At 44.7% G+C, this 15,571-nt stretch overlaps 9 non-coding genes across 9 annotated transcripts; all 9 read right to left on the bottom strand.

Moving 5' to 3' along the window:
- Positions 1-150: 150 nt before the first annotated feature.
- trnas-aga (transfer RNA serine (anticodon AGA)) lies at positions 151-232 on the bottom strand. Its single transcript has one exon. It is a non-coding gene; the product is annotated as a tRNA-Ser (tRNA).
- Positions 233-1,621: 1,389 nt separating this feature from the next.
- trnar-ucg (transfer RNA arginine (anticodon UCG)) lies at positions 1,622-1,694 on the bottom strand. Its single transcript has one exon. It is a non-coding gene; the product is annotated as a tRNA-Arg (tRNA).
- Positions 1,695-3,774: 2,080 nt separating this feature from the next.
- Positions 3,775-3,856, bottom strand: trnas-aga (transfer RNA serine (anticodon AGA)). Its single transcript has one exon. It is a non-coding gene; the product is annotated as a tRNA-Ser (tRNA).
- A 1,390-nt stretch (positions 3,857-5,246) lies between these two features.
- trnar-ucg (transfer RNA arginine (anticodon UCG)) lies at positions 5,247-5,319 on the bottom strand. The gene has a single exon. It is a non-coding gene; the product is annotated as a tRNA-Arg (tRNA).
- A 2,080-nt stretch (positions 5,320-7,399) lies between these two features.
- trnas-aga (transfer RNA serine (anticodon AGA)) lies at positions 7,400-7,481 on the bottom strand. Its single transcript has one exon. It is a non-coding gene; the product is annotated as a tRNA-Ser (tRNA).
- Positions 7,482-8,871: 1,390 nt separating this feature from the next.
- trnar-ucg (transfer RNA arginine (anticodon UCG)) lies at positions 8,872-8,944 on the bottom strand. The gene has a single exon. It is a non-coding gene; the product is annotated as a tRNA-Arg (tRNA).
- Positions 8,945-11,024: 2,080 nt separating this feature from the next.
- On the bottom strand, positions 11,025-11,106 carry trnas-aga (transfer RNA serine (anticodon AGA)). Its single transcript has one exon. It is a non-coding gene; the product is annotated as a tRNA-Ser (tRNA).
- Positions 11,107-12,496: 1,390 nt separating this feature from the next.
- On the bottom strand, positions 12,497-12,569 carry trnar-ucg (transfer RNA arginine (anticodon UCG)). The gene has a single exon. It is a non-coding gene; the product is annotated as a tRNA-Arg (tRNA).
- Positions 12,570-14,649: 2,080 nt separating this feature from the next.
- Positions 14,650-14,731, bottom strand: trnas-aga (transfer RNA serine (anticodon AGA)). The gene has a single exon. It is a non-coding gene; the product is annotated as a tRNA-Ser (tRNA).
- Between the last annotated feature and the right edge of the window lie 840 nt (positions 14,732-15,571).

Genomic DNA, 15,571 nt, shown 5'->3' with positions numbered 1-15,571 from the left:
GGAAAGAGAAACAGGGATAACGTTTTAGATGTGGAACATTTCTGATGAAGAACTCGAGTTTCCCAAGTCTCATCAAATGACCGGCCTGGTTTTCAAAGCAGGTTTCCTGAACTTTGACCGAAAATTGCTCCAATAGGAAGGCATTCAGAACGTAGTCAGCAGGATTCGAACCTGCGTGGGGAAACCCCAATGGATTTCTAATCCATCGCCTTAACCACTCGGCCATGACTACAGACGAGTCCTGTCACCTCACTGAAAGCTGTCGCTGACGTGATGGGCTCAAGGCTTCCATCTCCTTTCATACCTTTGCTGTCATTTGGAAGCTGCTGGACACCAATGTAAAAGAACAAAAGCACAAAGTTCGGAAAAGATATTTACAGCCAAACTTAGTCAAAATTATTTTTTGAAAGGAAAATCGCACTTGGCAATTTGCTAGATCTCTTTGAGAACATGACCAACAGAGCTTATCAAGGGCGCTATTGATCTGAGTGTTCTTGGACGAGAAACAATCAAACGTTGTGACATATTCTGGCGAACGAAATGGTCTTTCCTCATGGTTACAATGAAAGAGATGGTTCCCAATAAAAGACAGGGATTAAGTCGTATCTAGATATATTTCAATGTGATAAGATTCTTTTTCCGTCCCCAATTACCCCAGAGATGGATGGGGTGAGTTAATTTTCTTCACTCTTCAGCTCCTCAGCATGGAGGAACAGACATGAAACCGCTAGAGATGGAGTTGTTGAGTTGGGAACCAGCGACACTGAAGAAACTAAGTAAAAGTGAGGACTGCAGATGCTGGAAACCAGATTTTAGATCAGAGTGATGCTGGAAAAGCACAGTCGGTAAGGCAGCATCCGAGGAGCAGCAAAGTCGACGTTTCTGTTGCCAGGCTTGATGTGTTCCGCAAACTATTTTCGTTTTTGGCTCAGATTTCCAGCAACTGCAGCTGTTTGTTTTATGTTAACCTTCATAATGTTTTGGACAAAACCAATGACCTGTTTGCATCGGAAAATCCGCAGAAGTACTGGTACACCAATATGTTTGCTGAACAAGACAACCGTTCCGTGAGCGGGAATAGGATCCGGGCCACGGTGCTTAGAGTAACGAAACCTCACAAGTAAATAACAAGACAAGGCGATAGGTACTATCGTATTTGGTCGAAATAAAAGCCCCTTTCTGAACATTTTCGTTGCAGATTATTTTCAACTTGTCTTCGAAGATTTACAAAGTGGGAAAAGGCCATTCTGCCCATTGTGCATTGCGGCTAATCAGAGAACCATCTATTCAAGTCGCAGTTTCCAACTTTGGCTCAAAGTCTTGTGTATTCTAATGTTTCCAGGGCAAGTGTCAATGAGGTTATCCTGTGTTCTTAAATGGCACAATAATGGGCAGAAGTATGACATTTTCACAACGAATTGTAACTCTTTTGAGGAGCTCATGCTCATTTCCACCCACAGAGGGAGACACCCGAGACTGACAGAAGTGTCCGTTGTGGTGAGGTGAAATTTGAAATGGACAATAGAACAAACACAAGTTCTAACGGCAGAAGCGCCATCCCGACCAGGACTTCATTGGGGAGCGTCAACACGGACCACGGTTAAAGTGAGACGTTCCCCCACGAGCCAGGTAGGACTCGAACCTACAATCTTCTGATCCGAAGTCAGACGCGTTATCCATTACGCCACTGGCCCAAATGTAACGTCACACGCTGGCAGCATGTCGATATGTAATGTGATTGATTATCACGGAATCAGAATTAAAAAGGTGAGCAAGCAGCGAAGATAATCGCCAACACAGCTTCACTTGGAAGCTTCCAATTTCTGAAGCAGTGCCTTTCACTGGCAAAGGAGAAACATTTGTCCTCAGCTGCCTGCTTCAGGGTCGGCTCCTCCTCTGCTGGAAGTTTCCATCGTTTTATTCACAGTCACGACGCGATTTCATGATTCACTGCAGTGAAAAAGTGTCATGGTGTCGTCCAAGCAAGACCCTGCAGAAACTCAGCGAGAGATCTCGGGTCATTTCGAGCTCAGGGTGTGGAATAAGACGAGATGCGTGACAGCTGTTATTGACGCCGCCACTTCACTGCCAATTAGCGGCTCAAAACGAGCCGTTGTGAGCATCAGCTTGATTTGTACCTTCCTGCAGTGCATTTGCTAAACAACATCAGATAGATCCCATCCGGCGCAGGGATTTTTTCACACTCTATTTTCACACTCTGCAGTATTTCTAATAACTCTTCCTTGTGAACCTCGATCTCTTCTCAGTCTAGACGCAATTGTCTCTATATCTTCCTCGCCAACATTTTCATTTTCTGTAGCAAATACTGTCGAACACTGTTTACGTAGTGCTTCCCCTATCTCCTCTGACTCCACACACAACTTCCCACTATTATCCTTGACTGTCCCAAAGCTAACTCTCGTCATTCTTTTATTCCTGACATACCTATGGAAAGCCTTAGGTTAACCAATGGAAAGCCTTAGCTTAACGCTGATCATATCCGCCAACAACTTCTCATGTCTCCTCCTGACTCTTCTCAGCTCTCTTTTTAGGTCTTTTCTGACATCGTTGTAACCCTCGAGCGCTCCAACTGAGTTTTCACGTTTTGTCCTAACAGAAGACTTCTTGTTCTTCTTGACCAGGGATTCCTCTTCCTTAGTAAACCACGGCTCACGCGTTCTATATCTTCCTCACTGTCTGACAGGTACATACTTATCTAGGACACACAGGAGCTTTTCCTTGAATAAGCTCCACATTTTTAATGTGCTCAGCCCCTGCTGTTTCCTACACCATTCTACGCTTCCTAAATCCTACCTCATTGCATCGTAATAAGCTCCTCATTGCAAAGTGCTCACCTACTTCCAAATCTAAAACCTGGCCAGGCTCGTTACCCACTATTAAATCTAAAGTGGCTTCGTCCCTTGAAGGCCTGTCTACATACTGTGTCAGGAAGCCCTCCTGCCCACACTGGACAAAATGTGACCCATCTATAGTAGTCGTACTGCAGTGATCCCAGTCAATATTTGGATATTGTCTTGAGTGTTCCAGAGTTTTTCATTGTCCCAGAATCCAGATGAAGTTTGTATTCCTCACGTACGGGAGCGAGAATTCTTTCAATGTCTCAGATGAGTTCCTGTCCCGAGAACATCAGAGTCAATGTCCCGTCCTCTACTCGGTCCGAGATTTCACACTTCTTCATTCTCCTCTGATTCCATTTCCCAAAGAGTTTCTCAAGATTTCCAAAGCTGGATCCTAGATTATATGGTTTGCTTCCTAAACATATTTCCAACTGCCAATTGACAATATTTTCACAGTATCTCTTCACAACTCTCTGGCTTGCACCATGTCCAGGCATGAGAAGTCCCGTTTGGTGGAGAGATTCCCGAGGCTGGTGAGTTTCACTTTGGAACAAAGGCGGTTAAGTGGCAATTTCCTGCGATTGTTTGTAATGATGGGAGAGGGAGCGGTGGGGAACGAGCACTTTGACGTGCAGGAAGAAGTGTTGCCACTGATCAGAGTCAGTGAACAGAGGACTGGGATTAAAGGAATCAAAGGAAAAGCAGCAATTCCGCTCAGGACGTTCAATAACAACTGCTGAAACCCGACGTGACGAGCAGGGTATCTGGAAAGAGAAACAGGGATAACGTTTTAGATGTGGAACATTTCTGATGAAGAACTCGAGTTTCCCAAGTCTCATCAAATGACCGGCCTGGTTTTCAAAGCAGGTTTCCTGAACTTTGACCGAAAATTGCTCCAATAGGAAGGCATTCAGAACGTAGTCAGCAGGATTCGAACCTGCGTGGGGAAACCCCAATGGATTTCTAATCCATCGCCTTAACCACTCGGCCATGACTACAGACGAGTCCTGTCACCTCACTGAAAGCTGTCGCTGACGTGATGGGCTCAAGGCTTCCATCTCCTTTCATACCTTTGCTGTCATTTGGAAGCTGCTGGACACCAATGTAAAAGAACAAAAGCACAAAGTTCGGAAAAGATATTTACAGCCAAACTTAGTCAAAATTATTTTTTGAAAGGAAAATCGCACTTGGCAATTTGCTAGATCTCTTTGAGAACATGACCAACAGAGCTTATCAAGGGCGCTATTGATCTGAGTGTTCTTGGACGAGAAACAATCAAACGTTGTGACATATTCTGGCGAACGAAATGGTCTTTCCTCATGGTTACAATGAAAGAGATGGTTCCCAATAAAAGACAGGGATTAAGTCGTATCTAGATATATTTCAATGTGATAAGATTCTTTTTCCGTCCCCAATTACCCCAGAGATGGATGGGGTGAGTTAATTTTCTTCACTCTTCAGCTCCTCAGCATGGAGGAACAGACATGAAACCGCTAGAGATGGAGTTGTTGAGTTGGGAACCAGCGACACTGAAGAAACTAAGTAAAAGTGAGGACTGCAGATGCTGGAAACCAGATTTTAGATCAGAGTGATGCTGGAAAAGCACAGTCGGTAAGGCAGCATCCGAGGAGCAGCAAAGTCGACGTTTCTGTTGCCAGGCTTGATGTGTTCCGCAAACTATTTTCGTTTTTGGCTCAGATTTCCAGCAACTGCAGCTGTTTGTTTTATGTTAACCTTCATAATGTTTTGGACAAAACCAATGACCTGTTTGCATCGGAAAATCCGCAGAAGTACTGGTACACCAATATGTTTGCTGAACAAGACAACCGTTCCGTGAGCGGGAATAGGATCCGGGCCACGGTGCTTAGAGTAACGAAACCTCACAAGTAAATAACAAGACAAGGCGATAGGTACTATCGTATTTGGTCGAAATAAAAGCCCCTTTCTGAACATTTTCGTTGCAGATTATTTTCAACTTGTCTTCGAAGATTTACAAAGTGGGAAAAGGCCATTCTGCCCATTGTGCATTGCGGCTAATCAGAGAACCATCTATTCAAGTCGCAGTTTCCAACTTTGGCTCAAAGTCTTGTGTATTCTAATGTTTCCAGGGCAAGTGTCAATGAGGTTATCCTGTGTTCTTAAATGGCACAATAATGGGACAGAAGTATGACATTTTCACAACGAATTGTAACTCTTTTGAGGAGCTCATGCTCATTTCCACCCACAGAGGGAGACACCCGAGACTGACAGAAGTGTCCGTTGTGGTGAGGTGAAATTTGAAATGGACAATAGAACAAACACAAGTTCTAACTGCAGAAGCGCCATCCCGACCAGGACTTCATTGGGGAGCGTCAACACGGACCACGGTTAAAGTGAGACGTTCCCCCACGAGCCAGGTAGGACTCGAACCTACAATCTTCTGATCCGAAGTCAGACGCGTTATCCATTACGCCACTGGCCCAAATGTAACGTCACACGCTGGCAGCATGTCGATATGTAATGTGATTGATTATCACGGAATCAGAATTAAAAAGGTGAGCAAGCAGCGAAGATAATCGCCAACACAGCTTCACTTGGAAGCTTCCAATTTCTGAAGCAGTGCCTTTCACTGGCAAAGGAGAAACATTTGTCCTCAGCTGCCTGCTTCAGGGTCGGCTCCTCCTCTGCTGGAAGTTTCCATCGTTTTATTCACAGTCACGACGCGATTTCATGATTCACTGCAGTGAAAAAGTGTCATGGTGTCGTCCAAGCAAGACCCTGCAGAAACTCAGCGAGAGATCTCGGGTCATTTCGAGCTCAGGGTGTGGAATAAGACGAGATGCGTGACAGCTGTTATTGACGCCGCCACTTCACTGCCAATTAGCGGCTCAAAACGAGCCGTTGTGAGCATCAGCTTGATTTGTACCTTCCTGCAGTGCATTTGCTAAACAACATCAGATAGATCCCATCCGGCGCAGGGATTTTTTCACACTCTATTTTCACACTCTGCAGTATTTCTAATAACTCTTCCTTGTGAACCTCGATCTCTTCTCAGTCTAGACGCAATTGTCTCTATATCTTCCTCGCCAACATTTTCATTTTCTGTAGCAAATACTGTCGAACACTGTTTACGTAGTGCTTCCCCTATCTCCTCTGACTCCACACACAACTTCCCACTATTATCCTTGACTGTCCCAAAGCTAACTCTCGTCATTCTTTTATTCCTGACATACCTATGGAAAGCCTTAGGTTAACCAATGGAAAGCCTTAGCTTAACGCTGATCATATCCGCCAACAACTTCTCATGTCTCCTCCTGACTCTTCTCAGCTCTCTTTTTAGGTCTTTTCTGACATCGTTGTAACCCTCGAGCGCTCCAACTGAGTTTTCACGTTTTGTCCTAACAGAAGACTTCTTGTTCTTCTTGACCAGGGATTCCTCTTCCTTAGTAAACCACGGCTCACGCGTTCTATATCTTCCTCACTGTCTGACAGGTACATACTTATCTAGGACACACAGGAGCTTTTCCTTGAATAAGCTCCACATTTTTAATGTGCTCAGCCCCTGCTGTTTCCTACACCATTCTACGCTTCCTAAATCCTACCTCATTGCATCGTAATAAGCTCCTCATTGCAAAGTGCTCACCTACTTCCAAATCTAAAACCTGGCCAGGCTCGTTACCCACTATTAAATCTAAAGTGGCTTCGTCCCTTGAAGGCCTGTCTACATACTGTGTCAGGAAGCCCTCCTGCCCACACTGGACAAAATGTGACCCATCTATAGTAGTCGTACTGCAGTGATCCCAGTCAATATTTGGATATTGTCTTGAGTGTTCCAGAGTTTTTCATTGTCCCAGAATCCAGATGAAGTTTGTATTCCTCACGTACGGGAGCGAGAATTCTTTCAATGTCTCAGATGAGTTCCTGTCCCGAGAACATCAGAGTCAATGTCCCGTCCTCTACTCGGTCCGAGATTTCACACTTCTTCATTCTCCTCTGATTCCATTTCCCAAAGAGTTTCTCAAGATTTCCAAAGCTGGATCCTAGATTATATGGTTTGCTTCCTAAACATATTTCCAACTGCCAATTGACAATATTTTCACAGTATCTCTTCACAACTCTCTGGCTTGCACCATGTCCAGGCATGAGAAGTCCCGTTTGGTGGAGAGATTCCCGAGGCTGGTGAGTTTCACTTTGGAACAAAGGCGGTTAAGTGGCAATTTCCTGCGATTGTTTGTAATGATGGGAGAGGGAGCGGTGGGGAACGAGCACTTTGACGTGCAGGAAGAAGTGTTGCCACTGATCAGAGTCAGTGAACAGAGGACTGGGATTAAAGGAATCAAAGGAAAAGCAGCAATTCCGCTCAGGACGTTCAATAACAACTGCTGAAACCCGACGTGACGAGCAGGGTATCTGGAAAGAGAAACAGGGATAACGTTTTAGATGTGGAACATTTCTGATGAAGAACTCGAGTTTCCCAAGTCTCATCAAATGACCGGCCTGGTTTTCAAAGCAGGTTTCCTGAACTTTGACCGAAAATTGCTCCAATAGGAAGGCATTCAGAACGTAGTCAGCAGGATTCGAACCTGCGTGGGGAAACCCCAATGGATTTCTAATCCATCGCCTTAACCACTCGGCCATGACTACAGACGAGACCTGTCACCGCACTGAAAGCTGTCGCTGACGTGATGGGCTCAAGGCTTCCATCTCCTTTCATACCTTTGCTGTCATTTGGAAGCTGCTGGACACCAATGTAAAAGAACAAAAGCACAAAGTTCGGAAAAGATATTTACAGCCAAACTTAGTCAAAATTATTTTTTGAAAGGAAAATCGCACTTGGCAATTTGCTAGATCTCTTTGAGAACATGACCAACAGAGCTTATCAAGGGCGCTATTGATCTGAGTGTTCTTGGACGAGAAACAATCAAACGTTGTGACATATTCTGGCGAACGAAATGGTCTTTCCTCATGGTTACAATGAAAGAGATGGTTCCCAATAAAAGACAGGGATTAAGTCGTATCTAGATATATTTCAATGTGATAAGATTCTTTTTCCGTCCCCAATTACCCCAGAGATGGATGGGGTGAGTTAATTTTCTTCACTCTTCAGCTCCTCAGCATGGAGGAACAGACATGAAACCGCTAGAGATGGAGTTGTTGAGTTGGGAACCAGCGACACTGAAGAAACTAAGTAAAAGTGAGGACTGCAGATGCTGGAAACCAGATTTTAGATCAGAGTGATGCTGGAAAAGCACAGTCGGTAAGGCAGCATCCGAGGAGCAGCAAAGTCGACGTTTCTGTTGCCAGGCTTGATGTGTTCCGCAAACTATTTTCGTTTTTGGCTCAGATTTCCAGCAACTGCAGCTGTTTGTTTTATGTTAACCTTCATAATGTTTTGGACAAAACCAATGACCTGTTTGCATCGGAAAATCCGCAGAAGTACTGGTACACCAATATGTTTGCTGAACAAGACAACCGTTCCGTGAGCGGGAATAGGATCCGGGCCACGGTGCTTAGAGTAACGAAACCTCACAAGTAAATAACAAGACAAGGCGATAGGTACTATCGTATTTGGTCGAAATAAAAGCCCCTTTCTGAACATTTTCGTTGCAGATTATTTTCAACTTGTCTTCGAAGATTTACAAAGTGGGAAAAGGCCATTCTGCCCATTGTGCATTGCGGCTAATCAGAGAACCATCTATTCAAGTCGCAGTTTCCAACTTTGGCTCAAAGTCTTGTGTATTCTAATGTTTCCAGGGCAAGTGTCAATGAGGTTATCCTGTGTTCTTAAATGGCACAATAATGGGACAGAAGTATGACATTTTCACAACGAATTGTAACTCTTTTGAGGAGCTCATGCTCATTTCCACCCACAGAGGGAGACACCCGAGACTGACAGAAGTGTCCGTTGTGGTGAGGTGAAATTTGAAATGGACAATAGAACAAACACAAGTTCTAACTGCAGAAGCGCCATCCCGACCAGGACTTCATTGGGGAGCGTCAACACGGACCACGGTTAAAGTGAGACGTTCCCCCACGAGCCAGGTAGGACTCGAACCTACAATCTTCTGATCCGAAGTCAGACGCGTTATCCATTACGCCACTGGCCCAAATGTAACGTCACACGCTGGCAGCATGTCGATATGTAATGTGATTGATTATCACGGAATCAGAATTAAAAAGGTGAGCAAGCAGCGAAGATAATCGCCAACACAGCTTCACTTGGAAGCTTCCAATTTCTGAAGCAGTGCCTTTCACTGGCAAAGGAGAAACATTTGTCCTCAGCTGCCTGCTTCAGGGTCGGCTCCTCCTCTGCTGGAAGTTTCCATCGTTTTATTCACAGTCACGACGCGATTTCATGATTCACTGCAGTGAAAAAGTGTCATGGTGTCGTCCAAGCAAGACCCTGCAGAAACTCAGCGAGAGATCTCGGGTCATTTCGAGCTCAGGGTGTGGAATAAGACGAGATGCGTGACAGCTGTTATTGACGCCGCCACTTCACTGCCAATTAGCGGCTCAAAACGAGCCGTTGTGAGCATCAGCTTGATTTGTACCTTCCTGCAGTGCATTTGCTAAACAACATCAGATAGATCCCATCCGGCGCAGGGATTTTTTCACACTCTATTTTCACACTCTGCAGTATTTCTAATAACTCTTCCTTGTGAACCTCGATCTCTTCTCAGTCTAGACGCAATTGTCTCTATATCTTCCTCGCCAACATTTTCATTTTCTGTAGCAAATACTGTCGAACACTGTTTACGTAGTGCTTCCCCTATCTCCTCTGACTCCACACACAACTTCCCACTATTATCCTTGACTGTCCCAAAGCTAACTCTCGTCATTCTTTTATTCCTGACATACCTATGGAAAGCCTTAGGTTAACCAATGGAAAGCCTTAGCTTAACGCTGATCATATCCGCCAACAACTTCTCATGTCTCCTCCTGACTCTTCTCAGCTCTCTTTTTAGGTCTTTTCTGACATCGTTGTAACCCTCGAGCGCTCCAACTGAGTTTTCACGTTTTGTCCTAACAGAAGACTTCTTGTTCTTCTTGACCAGGGATTCCTCTTCCTTAGTAAACCACGGCTCACGCGTTCTATATCTTCCTCACTGTCTGACAGGTACATACTTATCTAGGACACACAGGAGCTTTTCCTTGAATAAGCTCCACATTTTTAATGTGCTCAGCCCCTGCTGTTTCCTACACCATTCTACGCTTCCTAAATCCTACCTCATTGCATCGTAATAAGCTCCTCATTGCAAAGTGCTCACCTACTTCCAAATCTAAAACCTGGCCAGGCTCGTTACCCACTATTAAATCTAAAGTGGCTTCGTCCCTTGAAGGCCTGTCTACATACTGTGTCAGGAAGCCCTCCTGCCCACACTGGACAAAATGTGACCCATCTATAGTAGTCGTACTGCAGTGATCCCAGTCAATATTTGGATATTGTCTTGAGTGTTCCAGAGTTTTTCATTGTCCCAGAATCCAGATGAAGTTTGTATTCCTCACGTACGGGAGCGAGAATTCTTTCAATGTCTCAGATGAGTTCCTGTCCCGAGAACATCAGAGTCAATGTCCCGTCCTCTACTCGGTCCGAGATTTCACACTTCTTCATTCTCCTCTGATTCCATTTCCCAAAGAGTTTCTCAAGATTTCCAAAGCTGGATCCTAGATTATATGGTTTGCTTCCTAAACATATTTCCAACTGCCAATTGACAATATTTTCACAGTATCTCTTCACAACTCTCTGGCTTGCACCATGTCCAGGCATGAGAAGTCCCGTTTGGTGGAGATATTCCCGAGGCTGGTGAGTTTCACTTTGGAACAAAGGCGGTTAAGTGGCAATTTCCTGCGATTGTTTGTAATGATGGGAGAGGGAGCGGTGGGGAACGAGCACTTTGACGTGCAGGAAGAAGTGTTGCCACTGATCAGAGTCAGTGAACAGAGGACTGGGATTAAAGGAATCAAAGGAAAAGCAGCAATTCCGCTCAGGACGTTCAATAACAACTGCTGAAACCCGACGTGACGAGCAGGGTATCTGGAAAGAGAAACAGGGATAACGTTTTAGATGTGGAACATTTCTGATGAAGAACTCGAGTTTCCCAAGTCTCATCAAATGACCGGCCTGGTTTTCAAAGCAGGTTTCCTGAACTTTGACCGAAAATTGCTCCAATAGGAAGGCATTCAGAACGTAGTCAGCAGGATTCGAACCTGCGTGGGGAAACCCCAATGGATTTCTAATCCATCGCCTTAACCACTCGGCCATGACTACAGACGAGACCTGTCACCGCACTGAAAGCTGTCGCTGACGTGATGGGCTCAAGGCTTCCATCTCCTTTCATACCTTTGCTGTCATTTGGAAGCTGCTGGACACCAATGTAAAAGAACAAAAGCACAAAGTTCGGAAAAGATATTTACAGCCAAACTTAGTCAAAATTATTTTTTGAAAGGAAAATCGCACTTGGCAATTTGCTAGATCTCTTTGAGAACATGACCAACAGAGCTTATCAAGGGCGCTATTGATCTGAGTGTTCTTGGACGAGAAACAATCAAACGTTGTGACATATTCTGGCGAACGAAATGGTCTTTCCTCATGGTTACAATGAAAGAGATGGTTCCCAATAAAAGACAGGGATTAAGTCGTATCTAGATATATTTCAATGTGATAAGATTCTTTTTCCGTCCCCAATTACCCCAGAGATGGATGGGGTGAGTTAATTTTCTTCACTCTTCAGCTCCTCAGCATGGAGGAACAGACATGAAACCGCTAGAGATGGAGTTGTTGAGTTGGGAACCAGCGACACTGAAGAAACTAAGTAAAAGTGAGGACTGCAGATGCTGGAAACCAGATTTTAGATCAGAGTGATGCTGGAAAAGCACAGTCGGTAAGGCAGCATCCGAGGAGCAGCAAAGTCGACGTTTCTGTTGCCAGGCTTGATGTGTTCCGCAAACTATTTTCGTTTTTGGCTCAGATTTCCAGCAACTGCAGCTGTTTGTTTTATGTTAACCTTCATAATGTTTTGGACAAAACCAATGACCTGTTTGCATCGGAAAATCCGCAGAAGTACTGGTACACCAATATGTTTGCTGAACAAGACAACCGTTCCGTGAGCGGGAATAGGATCCGGGCCACGGTGCTTAGAGTAACGAAACCTCACAAGTAAATAACAAGACAAGGCGATAGGTACTATCGTATTTGGTCGAAATAAAAGCCCCTTTCTGAACATTTTCGTTGCAGATTATTTTCAACTTGTCTTCGAAGATTTACAAAGTGGGAAAAGGCCATTCTGCCCATTGTGCATTGCGGCTAATCAGAGAACCATCTATTCAAGTCGCAGTTTCCAACTTTGGCTCAAAGTCTTGTGTATTCTAATGTTTCCAGGGCAAGTGTCAATGAGGTTATCCTGTGTTCTTAAATGGCACAATAATGGGACAGAAGTATGACATTTTCACAACGAATTGTAACTCTTTTGAGGAGCTCATGCTCATTTCCACCCACAGAGGGAGACACCCGAGACTGACAGAAGTGTCCGTTGTGGTGAGGTGAAATTTGAAATGGACAATAGAACAAACACAAGTTCTAACTGCAGAAGCGCCATCCCGACCAGGACTTCATTGGGGAGCGTCAACACGGACCACGGTTAAAGTGAGACGTTCCCCCACGAGCCAGGTAGGACTCGAACCTACAATCTTCTGATCCGAAGTCAGACGCGTTATCCATTACGCCACTGGCCCAAATGTAACGTCACACGCTGGCAGCATGTCGATATGTAATGTGATTGATTATCACGGAATCAGAATTAAAAAGGTGAGCAAGCAGCGAAGATAATCGCCAACACAGCTTCACTTGGAAGCTTCCAATTTCTGAAGCAGTGCCTTTCACTGGCAAAGGAGAAACATTTGTCCTCAGCTGCCTGCTTCAGGGTCGGCTCCTCCTCTGCTGGAAGTTTCCATCGTTTTATTCACAGTCACGACGCGATTTCATGATTCACTGCAGTGAAAAAGTGTCATGGTGTCGTCCAAGCAAGACCCTGCAGAAACTCAGCGAGAGATCTCGGGTCATTTCGAGCTCAGGGTGTGGAATAAGACGAGATGCGTGACAGCTGTTATTGACGCCGCCACTTCACTGCCAATTAGCGGCTCAAAACGAGCCGTTGTGAGCATCAGCTTGATTTGTACCTTCCTGCAGTGCATTTGCTAAACAACATCAGATAGATCCCATCCGGCGCAGGGATTTTTTCACACTCTATTTTCACACTCTGCAGTATTTCTAATAACTCTTCCTTGTGAACCTCGATCTCTTCTCAGTCTAGACGCAATTGTCTCTATATCTTCCTCGCCAACATTTTCATTTTCTGTAGCAAATACTGTCGAACACTGTTTACGTAGTGCTTCCCCTATCTCCTCTGACTCCACACACAACTTCCCACTATTATCCTTGACTGTCCCAAAGCTAACTCTCGTCATTCTTTTATTCCTGACATACCTATGGAAAGCCTTAGGTTAACCAATGGAAAGCCTTAGCTTAACGCTGATCATATCCGCCAACAACTTCTCATGTCTCCTCCTGACTCTTCTCAGCTCTCTTTTTAGGTCTTTTCTGACATCGTTGTAACCCTCGAGCGCTCCAACTGAGTTTTCACGTTTTGTCCTAACAGAAGACTTCTTGTTCTTCTTGACCAGGGATTCCTCTTCCTTAGTAAACCACGGCTCACGCGTTCTATATCTTCCTCACTGTCTGACAGGTACATACTTATCTAGGACACACAGGAGCTTTTCCTTGAATAAGCTCCACATTTTTAATGTGCTCAGCCCCTGCTGTTTCCTACACCATTCTACGCTTCCTAAATCCTACCTCATTGCATCGTAATAAGCTCCTCATTGCAAAGTGCTCACCTACTTCCAAATCTAAAACCTGGCCAGGCTCGTTACCCACTATTAAATCTAAAGTGGCTTCGTCCCTTGAAGGCCTGTCTACATACTGTGTCAGGAAGCCCTCCTGCCCACACTGGACAAAATGTGACCCATCTATAGTAGTCGTACTGCAGTGATCCCAGTCAATATTTGGATATTGTCTTGAGTGTTCCAGAGTTTTTCATTGTCCCAGAATCCAGATGAAGTTTGTATTCCTCACGTACGGGAGCGAGAATTCTTTCAATGTCTCAGATGAGTTCCTGTCCCGAGAACATCAGAGTCAATGTCCCGTCCTCTACTCGGTCCGAGATTTCACACTTCTTCATTCTCCTCTGATTCCATTTCCCAAAGAGTTTCTCAAGATTTCCAAAGCTGGATCCTAGATTATATGGTTTGCTTCCTAAACATATTTCCAACTGCCAATTGACAATATTTTCACAGTATCTCTTCACAACTCTCTGGCTTGCACCATGTCCAGGCATGAGAAGTCCCGTTTGGTGGAGAGATTCCCGAGGCTGGTGAGTTTCACTTTGGAACAAAGGCGGTTAAGTGGCAATTTCCTGCGATTGTTTGTAATGATGGGAGAGGGAGCGGTGGGGAACGAGCACTTTGACGTGCAGGAAGAAGTGTTGCCACTGATCAGAGTCAGTGAACAGAGGACTGGGATTAAAGGAATCAAAGGAAAAGCAGCAATTCCGCTCAGGACGTTCAATAACAACTGCTGAAACCCGACGTGACGAGCAGGGTATCTGGAAAGAGAAACAGGGATAACGTTTTAGATGTGGAACATTTCTGATGAAGAACTCGAGTTTCCCAAGTCTCATCAAATGACCGGCCTGGTTTTCAAAGCAGGTTTCCTGAACTTTGACCGAAAATTGCTCCAATAGGAAGGCATTCAGAACGTAGTCAGCAGGATTCGAACCTGCGTGGGGAAACCCCAATGGATTTCTAATCCATCGCCTTAACCACTCGGCCATGACTACAGACGAGACCTGTCACCGCACTGAAAGCTGTCGCTGACGTGATGGGCTCAAGGCTTCCATCTCCTTTCATACCTTTGCTGTCATTTGGAAGCTGCTGGACACCAATGTAAAAGAACAAAAGCACAAAGTTCGGAAAAGATATTTACAGCCAAACTTAGTCAAAATTATTTTTTGAAAGGAAAATCGCACTTGGCAATTTGCTAGATCTCTTTGAGAACATGACCAACAGAGCTTATCAAGGGCGCTATTGATCTGAGTGTTCTTGGACGAGAAACAATCAAACGTTGTGACATATTCTGGCGAACGAAATGGTCTTTCCTCATGGTTACAATGAAAGAGATGGTTCCCAATAAAAGACAGGGATTAAGTCGTATCTAGATATATTTCAATGTGATAAGATTCTTTTTCCGTCCCCAATTACCCCAGAGATGGATGGGGTGAGTTAATTTTCTTCACTCTTCAGCTCCTCAGCATGGAGGAACAGACATGAAACCGCTAGAGATGGAGTTGTTGAGTTGGGAACCAGCGACACTGAAGAAACTAAGTAAAAGTGAGGACTGCAGATGCTGGAAACCAGATTTTAGATCAGAGTGATGCTGGAAAAGCACAGTCGGTAAGGCAGCATCCGAGGAGCAGCAAAGTCGACGTTTCTGTTGCCAGGCTTGATGTGTTCCGCAAACTATTTTCGTTTTTGGCTCAGATTTCCAGCAACTGCGGCTGTTTGTTTTATGTTAACCTTCATAATGTTTTGGACAAAACCAATGACCTGTTTGCATCGGAAAATCCGCAGAAGTACTGGTACACCAATATGTTTGCTGAACAAGACAACCGTTCCGTGAG

This window comes from Hemiscyllium ocellatum, unplaced genomic scaffold (genome assembly GCF_020745735.1).
Source record: "Hemiscyllium ocellatum isolate sHemOce1 unplaced genomic scaffold, sHemOce1.pat.X.cur. scaffold_1034_pat_ctg1, whole genome shotgun sequence".
NCBI lineage: Eukaryota > Metazoa > Chordata > Chondrichthyes > Orectolobiformes > Hemiscylliidae > Hemiscyllium > Hemiscyllium ocellatum.
The sequence above is the reverse complement of the archived record's forward strand: the minus strand, read 5'-3'. Positions and strand labels throughout refer to the sequence as shown.